Consider the following 11,702-nt stretch of genomic DNA (forward strand, 5'->3'; position numbering starts at 1 on the left):
TTCAATATATACAAATCAAAGAACAAAAGACAAACTGCAATTTTTATTTTGGCACACACTGCCTCTATATTTGTGAATTCCAAGTCACCTACCACCTATGTTGATCAAATATTTAAATGAAGGACCATATCTACAGTTCAGACAGCAAACTGTCTGTTCCGAAGAGTCTTGTTGAGATGTATGGAAACCAGAAGCTCTTCAGACAGCACTGAGATATGATTAAGCTTTGACATCTGAAATGTCACTGTTAAAAAACATGCACCAAATGTGAACCAAAGCTAGCTGGCTTACAGGTATACAGACTACACTTAAACCACAAACCCAGTCATGCAGTCACTTCAGATATGAGAAGGTAACCTGAAGTAAGTACACAAACACAGCGCTTTTTTCTTGCAATATGGTTAGACATCTCAACACAATACTTCGCAATAAAGAACACAATTTTATTGAAAACAGTGGCCAAATAATGACATCTGATGATACTGCAGCCTGTTATACGTTACTGGAAGCCCCCTGTTCTCTCTCATATTTATATCCTCACAGTAGCCTACAGAATCACTTCAGGGCTTCTGAGAAATTGAAAAAGCTTTGGGTTAATAACTCATTCTGAATAGTCTATTTTCATGCAGTATGCAACCAGGTGATGCTATGCTTAATATAAACTTAAGCTGTCAAATTTGAAGAAAAAAAGGAAGCATTTGTGCTTTTGTTTTAAGTGTGAACCCTGGCATAATTTATTCACAATACAACAATAAGCTGTCAGCTACCTTGACAACTGAAAATGAAGAGTACTGCACTCCTTGAATATTCCCAGAAATTTCTGTATTACAAAAAGAATAGAGAGAAAAGACAACACATTGAAACCCGCAGCCAGACTCCACATGCAAGGAAACTTCATTCAGATGCCACTGCATTAGGATCTGGAGAGCCCTTAAGTCATAACAGCCCATCAGAGAAAAAAAAAACAAAAAAAACACATGAAGCAATCTCAGCATATCTAAAAATGTTCATCTGTCCTTTTGAAGCAGTAATTCAAGTATTTAAGCTCAGAAGAAAAAGAAATTTTGACAGAAAATACAAGGAAAAAGCATGTTAGTGGAAGAGAAACTGCCTTAATTGGGCATTTATGAGTATTTGATAGGATTATAAAAAGGCATAACTGTCAGAATGCAATTCTTCTCCTGGCCATTGGCCAAAGCAGCATAGATTTTCGAGAAGATAAAAAAATTACCATAGTTAGTACAGCCTCTCTTACAGAAGAAAATTTAAAAACAGTTCTTTGCTTTTCGCTTGTATTCGTGTGAGAGGTAATTTTCACTCATCTATAATTTCCCACTTAATTTCTTCAGCTTTCAAGTTTCTGTTTCTAAAATGGAACATGCCCCACTGAAAAGCCACTGATAGCCAGGAGCACCAAAACACAGTTCCAGTGCAGATAAGCAAATACTTTAACTGCACCAGGAGCATTTATCCCTATTTGAAGCATTATTATCCTGCAAAGAATAACTTTACTTATCTGTACCAGAAGCTGCATCAGCTCAGGTGCACCAATAACTTAGCTGCAGTTAGAGCAAGTGTGCACTGCAGAAAAGCTCTAGAATGATTAAAAGTAATGGGTCAGGAGAAGCTCCCTGCTGCAAGACTTTTATTCGTCCTTATCCACGGAAATGCTTCTCTTCTCCACATGAGCCATAACTTTCCTATTCTCCAAATTTTTACTTGCTATTTTTAAAGGCTAACCATCCTGCTGACCTAAAAAAGTCTGCTGTAGCTAAGTAGAAACTCACCAGAAAGGGAAGGTAGAGTGAAGATCCTAATCCATGTTCAGTGCCACTGAGATGTCACTTTCTTACCATCCATACAGTGGAAAGAGGACATTCCCACTTATTTACAAAGATGAGTCATGGAAGACCTTCACATATGCTGCCTCTAACAAGTAAGGAAGCTTTTACTTTTCCCCCATAGCTAACAAATTTACTTATAAGTATTTTCTTATTATGGTTTCTACAACAAAGGGCACAGAGAAATATGTGGAAAAAAATGAAGATGTATATTTACACGTCAGTAATCAGATCCATATTTCACTGGATCTCAGCCTTTAAAAGACTAGTATTTGATGGTCCCCACATATTTAATTATACATAAACACTTTATCCACAGCAGATAGCATGTCATGCAGACAGTTAGAAAAAAGCTGAAAGAACAGTGAGTTATCTCAAAGAAGAAATATTTAAATTAAGAAAGAGGCTTCAGAATAGTATCTTGATAGTCCTGCCATTTGTTACAATCCATGTAACATGAGGAATTAAAGTCCATATAGAGCAACGTACATATAGAACCAACATGTTCACATTAGCACTTCTCATTCCATTCTTTCCATTCCAATCCCTCCTGCTATGAATATAACCTCCCCAAGCAACTTGGGAAAAACACATGACAGCAAAGGAAGCAGCAGTTACTTTAGCAGCATTTATGTGAGCTTCACAGGGTCAGTTCTTTCTAAGTAGAGGAATGACACAGTATTCCTGTATTGCTCTTGGCCCTTGCAGTCATGGCAGCATTTCTTCAGCAGTAGGTTCTATCCAGTACAGACATTCCAGAAGAAATATTATGTCTTGTCCCAGTACTCTGCCATTTTATTTATAGTCATAACTACACATTAAATATCAATAACAACAACAAAAAAAACCTTTTGACTATCCTGAGAATGGTAGGAATCATATAATTTTGCTGTATACACCTCATGAATACCACTGCCCTTATCAGACTAATATACGTACATAATATGTTATCTTTGCATTTTATTTGCTTTTCAATTATCAATACAATTTACTTCAAGTATCAGTTACCAACAGCAGCACACTCAAAAACAGCAACAACTGAGATAATGCTCAAACGCAACAGCCACAGAAACACAGAAACAAAGAAATTGCTTACCTTCAGAAGGTCACAAGAATGCAAAGATCTCCAGCAAAATCTCCTTACCTCCACTGCCAACCCTTAGATGAGATCTGAGAAGGGGCATATCCTGGCTCCACCCCTTCAAGTCACTCAGGTACATTGTATGCACCTGAGCTCCCCTGAGCCTTCCCATCTGGTGCTCAGTCACTGCTTCAGGCCGTGACTTAGCATTTCCACTACACCAATACTCTGGTATTTCCAAACTCAACAGTTCTGCTAACGCCACCAGGTACCCATAATAGTGGAGAAAATAGTTACTGCACAAAAACACATCATCTATTTATTGTATGCTAATGAGTCAAATGCATACATTGGGTATTTAAGTAGACTTCTATCTAGAAATTCTTAGCATACAGGAGAAATTCATTTCCAAATTGCAATTGTTTACAGGTATTCCAACAATCAGTATGCAAAGTTACACTTCATTATCATTAGCTGAAGAATTCTCGTTTTATTCCGGTGTAAGTTAGCATACCCTGGTGCTCCAACAACATGAGAAAGATTGCCTTTCTTGGGATTTGGTATCTATTAAAAACATATTTATTTTCATGTAACATATTACAGTGTGAATAATAGTTTAGCACAATACATTTTCTTGGTTCACCAAGAACCAGCACACCCTTCATTTTTCACACAGCTCTTCTGTGCTCAAATGCAGCAGGTTGGCCTATCAAAAAGCAGTTAATCTTTTTGAACAGGGGGTGTGACATTTCAAAAAAATAAATCCTTTCTTCTTATTTTTCCCTTCAGTATCTCTAGAATAACTTCTTCCTCCTTAATACACACTTAAACACATTCAACTCAGTATAGCTATAGTGTGTGAAACCATAAATTATGGTACCTTTAACTCTTCCTGTTACATCTTCATTATCTAAATTAATTAAAAATTAAGGGAAGCTACAAAGAATATCTATGAAAAACAGGCTTCAGGGAGATTTTCAGTTATCCTTCCATAATTTTGAGGAATCTATTACTCCAACAATTCATCATTTTTTAATGTATGCTATAAGAGTCAACTGGTACTGTTGGATTCTACACGTTCTATATATTCTAGATATTCTACATATCTCTTACATACAACTACACTAATCAACTAATCTTTTTTTCATTGTTGTGAGCAAGTTCAGCCAAAAGATAAATTTTATTAAACGAGCTAGCGAAGATTCAAATGTCAGCAGATAGTATGGATATTGTCAGCCTCTTTAGTTGCTAAACAATTATTCTAAAATAAGACTGAAACTACTATCAAGTAGCTCTTGATGACTAAATGTAATGATCACGGGTTGTATTACCATGCAAATTACATAAGTGCACCTATTTTCTGTATCAGCTTTCAGGTGAATGGGCTAAAAGTGGTTAGAGTTCTTACAGCTCATTTTTTTCCTCCTGGAAGATTAAATGAAGGTTGAAAAAAATATGTTTTAAACGTTTTCAAGCATTAGTACTCTTCCAGAAGAGTACATATAACTTTTATTTTTGTTCAAATTATTTTACCTTTTAACTCGTATTTATATTTTATAAATAATGGCAAGATTTAATAAGATGGTTGCTATGATAAAGACAGGCCTCATTATCAAAATATAACAGGTCTGATATGATGGAAAGAAAGTTTCAAAATTCTGGTCTTACTAAAGAGCACAAGTCTGAATGAGTCTGCCTAAATGATTCTTCCCTGAAACTAAAATGTCTTGCAAGAAATCAGCATATGTTTGACATTTTACACCCTGTCCAAACATCTTTGAGGAATCAGCACTTTCTTACAATATAGAAAGATTATGCCCTCGCAATGCACGCAATTTAAAAGTATACACTTTTTCTTCCTTGAAGAGGATGCTAACTAATGAACCTATTATAAATTTATTCTTCAGTTACAAAACAAAATAACATAAATATATAATGCAAACTAAAAAAACAGTTCTTTAAAGTTAAAAGAAAACCCACTAACATAAAACCAGGGAATTTTTATAACTAACACAGTCACATACCTTATGAGTGAACAATAATGGCCACAAAAAATTGTCTACACACCTGCTGCTAATTCTTAAATCATCTTTGTCTTTAATTTTAAAATGCTTTCCTGATCATAATAGCGCAGCAAATAAAGATATAAATGTGAACATTTTGCTTGCTTGCTTTGTTTCCATATTTCTTACAGTTTGGGTCTATTGAGACATTCTATTTTACTTGTTTGATTTATATGTGAAGACATAACATTTTATAAGTTATAAAAATTGACTAAAACAAATTTAATAGCAAGTAAATTGTTCTGATTAAAAGACTTATTCACAGGATAAGAACTGGGCTCAGACAATAAATAAATTACTGTTTTGCATCTAGAGATCACTGATATTAAGTGAAATCAAGTACTACTTGTCTCTATTTTAAAGAGAACCGAGGGTAATGGCACTTAGAAAAGAGTCTAGAAATGATAAATTACATCTTACTGTATAAAGTCAAAGGTTAAACTTATTATTGCTCACCACAGGCCAACCTTAACCCTAGGATTAATGCCATAAACAAAACAGAAAATTCAGTTTGCACACATTATGCATTGGGATAATGTCTCTGAAGAATTACAAAAGTGAAATGATGCCCCCTACTGCTTCCTGAAAATGTTTCTGTATAAACAGGGATTTTTGGTTCAAAGGGAAATTATCATGTAAAACCAATGAACATGTATTTTCAAACTAACCAGTGCTTATTAGCATGACATATGCCAAGGACAACTTATTTCTTCTCTGGCTTTTAATTAAAATATATGAAGGGCTTTGTCTGGTAGAGGAAACTTGGAAACAAACAAGGTGAAATAAATCCTACGTTTCTCCGAAATTACACATTTGGGTAAAGAAACCATGAAGATTTTCATTATTTGTGCGTGTATTTTTCTTGATATAATTCTGTATACATCAAATTTCAAGAAATAACTTTAAATAGTAATGATGTTTCTAAAATAGTGAGGCTGATAGGATTGATTTTGCTGTCATCTAGCAAATTGACACAATTAATTAACAACTAAAATAGATCACGCAGTGCTTTGAGGTGTGGAAGACCACAGTTCAATTCCCAACTCAGTTGTACAGTTCTGGTATCACAGCAACTATTGTAATGAGTTTCTTGGTGGGCAGGGAAAGCAACAGGGTTACTATTTGACATGCTTTTCAGGGTAGGAGTTTAAATACTAAAGAACTACTAATAGTTCTTTTTTTGCATTCTGCTTGTAAGCCACAATAGACCCAATTATATAAATACAGTTAACTCCCCAATTACACTGCTATAATCCCCACCTTCTCTACTTTGAAATTAGACATATGAACAGACATTAGGTACATTATAGCCTTCAATAATCTGATCTTCAGCATTGTTGAGAATTGAGAATTAAGACAAAATTTAAAATCACTATTACCTATATATGTACAAAGCTTGAAGAGTGAAAAGGCTACAGTTCAAAAGTAGAAAAGTAAACAGCATCTAAATCAGTACGCATTAATCTCTTTCCAATCCTCATCTAATATAAATCACTACAGATTAACCGGGCACAGAAGTAGGCATAGGTTTAAATAAATACAAAGTGTTCTAAGTCATTTAAGGTGGTTTAAAACTAGTTACTAGTAGACATTGTCCAGGCAGGGAATTCTAATAATTACGTTTCATTTCCATGACAAAATTGCATTTGACAGTACTCAAATATAGTCAAAGATAGTCCTGACTTCTTGTGCTCCTAAACTTAGGAAAAAGTGTATTGTTTGAGGATATAATAGAGATGGTAGGGGACTGGCAGGACACCAGTATGAAGAAGTCCGTAACGTGATTGACAAAAGTTCCAAAAATTTCATCTGTCATATAATGCAAACTCCAAGTTCCTCCTCCTAGATTTTGATCCAGAAGTCCTTATCAGAATACAAAACTTAGAGCTGTCTTTTATAACTTCTGGTGGAATAAGCTGAAATGGAATCAAACCTTCATGAAAATGTTTTGTTTTTTTTTTTTTAATTTTCCATCACTGTGAAAGCAAGCACATAGAAGGAAGCATCCTATTGCTCTAAGTATGCTTTCTAAATGTTAGAGAGTTAAATCAATTTCCAGAGGTCTGTGTCTAGAAAAAGCTTTTCACTGATATTTAATTAAACTATCTTTGCTCTGAGACATACAATAAAATACACTGGAAGCAAATGTAAATGTAAATGCATCACTGTTTTTATGTAAGGAACAACAGGTCAGTTTGATAATTATGCCACTATTGTGCAAGCTTAGCATGTCTGATCAGCCAAATTTAACTGAAGTTCGTGACAATTTACAACAGCTCGTGATTAATTCCACTTACATTAATACAATTACATTAGACAGTATTCCCACAGAAAGTCTGCAAACCTGATTCTTGACTGCATTGTTTTTATAAGGATCTTTCAAAAGACAATTGTCACTTACAATGTAAATATACTAGCAAAATCTTATCTGTATCCAAGAAGTCATCATATAGAGAGAAAGTCTGGTCCTACCATCTATCTATACATTAAAGCTTAAAAAGCACAGTAGATTCTATGGGGAAAAATATTCTTCTTTAACTGAAGAAAATAAATCTTGTTCTGTACAAGAAAATTTAAGCCAAATATTGCCATTCTCTACTACAGTCTCTCTACATTCAAATAAAACTAGAAATTAAGATCAGTTTCTGGAAAACATTACTGAAGTAATCAGTGCCCATGCAGATGTCTGACCAGGAGAAATAACTTAATTCACTGGAATGTTATACCATACCATAGCCAGACAAGGACTTATTTTTATGCTGGTGTAAACGTCCCAGAAATCACCGGTAAGGTTCTATCTTAAAAGAGGGTTTACATTTCTGTAGTGACACTAGGAGCAAGATGTTCACTAATGAAAATTCAATTAATTAATTAATTAATTTAGTAAAAACCAAGAAAAAAGTCTCCTGGGCTGCAAAAGCAGTAAAGCCATACTGGTGCTCAAGATCCCAAGTATAGCTTTGGATGAACTAAGAAAATTGCTGTAAAGAGCAAGACTGCTGCTTTCATTTTTGCCACTGCACAAACTTTGCTCATTACCTATTTTTCACCCCAGAGTGGCAATTGAGCAAGGCACACTTGCAGCATATCAGCTGAAGCCGAGCTGTGATTCCTCAGACAGCTGTGTGATGGTGATACTCATTCAAATTCCCCTTGTCCTTTCCACAAGTAATTCAGTAGTGCTCACTCCCTTTCGCAACAAAGATTATACTCTTAGGTTATTACTTGTTTTGTCAGCTGTTCAAGTTAAACTATCGTATTTAAATACACAGCAAACATACAGTGTGGAATGTTTAAATTAAGTCATAATAACACAGCTAAATATTTACATTAAAAACAAAAAACAAACAAAAAAAACCCCTACATTGTTTCCTGGAACATTTCCCAGCTAAAAGATGGTCTTTGCCAATACACCTGCAGCTCTTTGCAACTAATTAAGAAACCCAAGCTAACACACTCAAAAAGCTTCAAAAAGGAAAAGCAAACTCCATTGCACAAGAAGAGAATTATTACCAATGTTCAGCAACCAATGCATGTGGAATTGCAATGCTTTTCTTTTTCTTCCTTTTTGAAAGACTCAAATGTTTATAATTTTAAAAAGAGTTTGGAACAAATAAAGGTACTTAATTTAAAATTAAGGGACAGATACAAAATCAGTAATAGAAACTGACAGCTGCAGAATCTATACCTTGGATTATTCTGTTTTCCTCTGGAAACCAAAGAAATAAAACAAAAGCTTTGATCAATGGGTTCATTAAGAACTCTGCATTGCACTCAGCTCTACAAAAAGGAAGCTTTCTGAATCACAGCTGTCTAGCAATTACACAGGTCTTTCGCTACATAACCAGAGATAGCAATAAGGTCTAGAAATTTAACCTTATAAAGCACAGTTATTTTATGTCAAATGAATTTTGCCTTTTTGTTTTGTACTTCTGTGAAGAAACAAACAACAATACCCATTAATTAAAGCATATAGCAAAATCTCCTGAGACCTTGACTGAGATACATTGAATTGAGGTACTTTTTAAAAAAAAATTGCTACTGCATTATTTACATTATGATAACAATTTTCTGCTATTCAAATTAAAGCAGGATGCCTTCTACATCCCAGTACTTTAGAACTCCAGCCTACAAGTAATTGCACATATATTAAAACTTGGGCATGAGAATAACACCAATGAAGGCCATAATACTAATGGCAAAGATCACAGCAGAATCTGTGAAGTGTACTATCATTGACTGCATAGCTCATGGATCTGAAAGTATTTTAAGATTCAGTTTCTTCTGAACTAGCACAGCCCTATTTCAAGTACAGCACTCACGCCCAAACATTTCCAGAAGGCCCAGTTTCACAAAATCATTTACGCAACCAGTTTTTAATTGCAGAATATTTCCTGAAAAGCAAGATGTTGCTCAAGCAAACTACTTTTAAACATATTTAGAGTATTTCTCTAACGTTAATACAATTAATGAAAAACTTGGCAACAACTTGCTTACTTATAGTCAGGACAACTTATATAATATCCCACTGGTGTTCCAAAGGGAAATACAAGTGCAGGCATTCAGTGAACAATTCCCTCAACTGTTACCAGTTAAGCACTACATTTTCCCTTTCCTAAAGTAAGGTATCAAGATGTGACCAAAGGGTCAGGAAACCCCAGCAACTAAACAGGATCTATCACTCTGGATATTCTACCGTGAACAGCCTGTAGTCTTTCAACCTTGACAAGTTCTCTTTATCAGTCTGTTATAAAAAGTAAGAGAATTTCTGGTGTACTCAGCCTAGCCAAAGTGTGGTTTTAATACAGCTGAATATACACCTGGGACAAGAGGCTTGTTCCAAAGAATGGAGGGCATTACAGTAGGTCTGCAGTTTCAAATTGGAAACAAATTATCTAAATATTTTTCTAGTCCTCATTCACAACAATGCATGGAGACAGTTCCAACTAGTTTTAACAACAGAACCATCTTGTAAACATAAGTAAACCTTTTCTACAGCACTGATCTTTTCCCCTTAAAAAGGATTCTAGTTTATCTTGAATGTTAAAATATCACATTCTGCATAAGCTTAGCACGTTGGAGTGCAGTCTTAAGGAACCTTCCTTACTCACTTGCAACGATCTCTCTGACAGACCTTTCATACCACTGTAATGCTAAAAATCACCTCTGAATACAGATTATAGAGAATTATACAGATTACAATAAATTCTGCAGTAAGAGCAAGTTTTACAACATATATGTAGCAAAATGCCCCATCTATATATAAAGAGCACCAAGCACTTTATCTAGAAACCGGTACATTTTCAGCTATCCTGGGGCATTTCAAAAAGTAGTATTGACATGTTTGAAAAAAACAAAAGCATCTTATTTCAGCTTTTAAATTATACTTTGTATCTTAAAGTTGCTTGTCATTTCATTTTTACTGTAAATTTTCTTGCTTACAATTTCATTTATAACTAACAGAGGCTGCAATGCAGCAATGGCTGCAGTGACCACGTTATAACAGCCGATGGCACCAACCACCTCCAGAAATTGCCCAGCAACCCAGTGTGCCTGTTAGAGCATAATTTAACTGATGGGAAAGCAAATAAGTGTTTAAAGTACAAATAAGGGGATTCTTTTTTGAAAAATAAAGTATATCTTTGGGAAAATCAATCACTTTTCTTAAATATAACTTTGAACATTAGAACCGTATCCTGTTCAGAGCACATGTGTGTGTAAATGCTGTGTGCACAGGTGTAAGTCACCCCATTTAACCACAGCAACAATTACGTTGCACTCAAAGATATAACGTTGTAAACTCAGCAAAAAGTATACAGCTGTGCGTATTTGGTGTGACCTTCAGATGCACACTCATTGCAGCCTGTCATAGAGTTAAGAAGTTTCTAAACAGATAAACAAGTGTCTTTATCAAAATGATACCTTGTTTTTACCCTCTCCCACTGTAACGCTGTGTATTAACGGAACAAAATAGGGACGTTTAGATGCAGAAAATATTCACCCTCCGTCTGGAGGATACATTTAATGAACAGCTTTGAAAAACCAACACCACAGCAATACCAGAGAGATAGATGTAATCCAGGGGGGATCAAATAGTGAGAACTTGGAGGATGTCAGTTGTGTTCAGGTTAGGAAATGAGAAAGACTCAAAATATTTACCCTTTTGTACAGTAGTTGCTCCGTACTGACAACTGCAACTATTCAAGAACCAGGTAGAGCCTCAGAACTACTCTACTGGTGGGACGTTTCTCCCTTTACGACCACAAGGGATAAAACTTACTTTTTTTTTTAATTGTTGGTTTTTTGGTTGTTTTTTTTTTTTTTTTTCCTGAACGAAATCCACCACGATGACACCAGAACACTGCTGAAACCACTAAGGAGGGCTCACACAAAGCTTCCAGGCTGCCCAAGCGCACAGAGGAACGAGGTTCCCTCGCTGCAGGCAGCCCCTCCCACGCCCTCCCTCGGGGCCGTCCCTGTGAGGGCTGCTCGTAGTGAACGCTGCACATGGCGCTGCCAGCTCTGTGGTGGAAGCGCGCGGCACTAAGGCGCTTCCTTGCAGACACGGCAGTCCATAGCGAGAGCTGAACTGTTAAAAAAAAAAAAAAAAAAAAAGGGAGAAACTGCCTCGCTACACTCCGCCTGGGCTCCGAGTTCTGCAACAAACCGCCCATCAGGTGGTAAAGGCGGGGCGACGCCTGATAAAACGAGAGGAGC

At 35.7% G+C, this 11,702-nt stretch overlaps 1 protein-coding gene across 3 annotated transcripts in view; it reads right to left on the reverse strand.

Annotated features, from left to right (window-relative positions):
• The window catches only part of LOC109369780 (uncharacterized), a 236,482-nt gene that overhangs the window by 207,318 nt on the left and 17,462 nt on the right, over positions 1-11,702 (reverse strand). For 2 of the 3 annotated variants that reach the window (XM_085234932.1, XM_085234934.1), the window contains exon 1: positions 11,266-11,639. The exons of the other annotated variant lie outside the window; for it this stretch is intronic. The gene's annotated coding sequence lies outside the window, so the exon portion shown is untranslated. Of the gene's footprint in view, positions 1-11,265; positions 11,640-11,702 lie in introns of those variants that run through there. 3 annotated transcript variants of the gene reach the window in all.

This window comes from Meleagris gallopavo, chromosome 13, assembly GCF_905368555.1.
Source record: "Meleagris gallopavo chromosome 13, MGAL_WU_HG_1.1, whole genome shotgun sequence".
Lineage (NCBI taxonomy): Eukaryota > Metazoa > Chordata > Aves > Galliformes > Phasianidae > Meleagris > Meleagris gallopavo.